This window comes from Aphelocoma coerulescens, chromosome 5, assembly GCF_041296385.1.
Source record: "Aphelocoma coerulescens isolate FSJ_1873_10779 chromosome 5, UR_Acoe_1.0, whole genome shotgun sequence".
NCBI classification, from domain to species: Eukaryota; Metazoa; Chordata; class Aves; order Passeriformes; family Corvidae; genus Aphelocoma; species Aphelocoma coerulescens.
Genome location: NC_091019.1, coordinates 35,093,207 through 35,095,815, shown reverse-complemented (window position 1 = coordinate 35,095,815; position 2,609 = coordinate 35,093,207).

The window sequence follows — 2,609 nt, the reverse complement described above, 5'->3', positions numbered from 1 at the left end:
GTCTTTTCCATCCTTAGGAATTCCATGACTCTATGATTCTATGGAATCAAATCAAAGAGAAGTATGTGAATCACATTAAAGCAAAGTAATACCAAAGTGTTAGCAGGTCTACATAGATGGTCTACAACCTCAGACATGGCTTCTGCAGAGTCACTCTTGTATTTCTTCAGTTCTGAACAGACTCAGACCCAAAGCAACCCCTGGGGGTACAAGAGCCGAGCACCACTTTGCTTCACTATAGTGTTCATATTGTATTATTTGCTTCTTTCTCCCTGTGTGCCACACAATGCCTGTTTCTGTCTACCACCTAGTGAGAAAACCTAGATAATCAGAAAAGCAAGATAATGATAGTCTGATTCTCCACAGCAGTATCATGTTTCGTCGAGCACAGTAATTGTATTGAAATGGGACAGGAAAAGTTAACAGAGCTAAGTTTTTTGCAAGTTAGCAAACTTGTATATCCCCACAGATGGATAGATCCATCTACTGTGATATAGCAGATGCTGGTTAACATAGCAGAGCAATCTGAAAAATAAGGGGGTTTCAGTTTTTACTTTTGCTTTAAGTAAAAGTTAATCTTGCTTATGCGAAGATATCATCACATTTCCTGAATTCTGTTTTGACTCTGAGATTCAATCAAATTTAAACTATGAGAAATAAAAAATGCTCTTTTTTTCCCCTTCCAAGTAAGTCTACACATTTTCACACGAAAATATAAGCACACATGATTCTGTTATAAAAAATTACACCCCAAAAAAATTCTGATACTTTCAAATTTTGCATATGATTGCTTTTCTCATATTTGATATTAAAAAGCAAAGCTAAGCCCTTCTTAAGTAGTTGTGCTCTGCACACAAAACACCATTCCAGTTATCTAACTGAAGAAGGCATCTGAATATTGTAATAGAGAGCAAAGTGCGCCAATTGTCTCACTTTTTTGACTATCTTTCTGGTTTGAAACTTCAATAATTTTTCTGAAACAGTTGAGGATTTGCTTGTACTTGTAAGTGAAAAACAAACTACACTTTTCCAGGGCTGTTCTGATGCAATTGTGCTTGGATTTTTACTCCAGCAATCTGGTTGCACTTAGTGTTATTACTCCTATCTCCAAATGCAGGTTTATGGAACTATCTATTTCCAATAAGATCATTCACTGAAGCCCTAGCAAGAATCAGGCAGGCTGGAACTTCCAGTGTTGTTTAAACTAGAGCCATGTTGTATATTAGTCATTTCAAAACCCACAGCTTTTCATCGTGCACATCAGAAAAACATGTTTAAAAAACATTCTGCAAATCAACTTTATTGAGAATTCAAATTTTTTGTTAGCCAAAATGTTTGACATTTTTCTAGACATGCTAATAATATTACGGGAATTTAACAACTGGCTGCTGGCTATGGCAATTAACATTTAAAACGTACCTTTTGAAATTGGACAGCCTACAGAGACAGCTCCATATTGCTGCACATTAACCAAATCCACAGGTGTGCTAGGTACAGCACAAATCAAAAAGCCATGTCACAAACTGCAGTTAGCACATGGCTTTGACCACTTTGCCTGTCTTCTGCCAACAAATCCATTTTCTCTCAGACTACTTCTGACATTCCACTCTTCTAAGCAATTCTAAACAACCATTGTTTTCCAAACATCAGCATGCCACAAAAATGCTTTCTACTTTCCCCCAAATACAAAATTTCTCTCGGAAAATAACCCTGGCCTGATGCTGACACTGAGCAATATTTAGTCTTGCAGAACTTGAGTGCTCTGATGCCATTTTGTGACAGCAGAAACAGGAGATTCAGACTATGAAAAAAATCCAAGCCCTTGGATGTAAAATATTTTTTAACAGAAAAAAATTTTATTTTTAACTCATTTATCAATCAGTATTTTGGTTTGCTTCCCTCTCTCAAACACAGTCTAAAAAGGAGATTTGTAGCTTTTGAAAGTGTAAATGTTCTACTGTCTTTTCGAAGATGAAACTGGGGAATTTTCCAAATGTTCTTTATTTTACTTATATTCTCTCTATTTAGGTACAGTGAAGACATACTTATTCTGACTCAACTTTTCATTGCTCTGAAATGAGTTATTGTTTTCAGTAAAGCCGCTTTGATAGACCAAATTCTGGGGAAAAAAAAAAAGTTCTAATTGTTTGGTGATGCATTATAGAGTATTAATACTCTCTGTAGTCTTCAGAAGCCTTTCTCCCTATCCATACTTAAAATGCTTTAGACTGCTATTACACCACTAGAATGATACAAAGGCATTCAAGTGTAAATGGCAATGCCCTGGTTTTCCAGTCTAAGAAGAAAACACAGTTTTGTGTTAGAGTTCAGTTCCATGAGAAAATTTTGGCAACTATATAACTCCTATTTTTATAAATGGAATAAAAGAAGACCTGGAGAACTACAGGCTGGTCAGCCTCACATGGGCTCTGAGCAACCTGGTCTACTGGAAGATATCCCTGCCCATGGCAGGGGGGGTTGGAGCAAGATGACCTCTAAAATCCCTTCCAACCCAAAATATTCTATGGCCCTATGACTTGAAATGAAAACAAATTGTCCTTGGTTTCATGAGGCTATTTTTTATTGAGGATTTGCAACCCTGTGGGAAA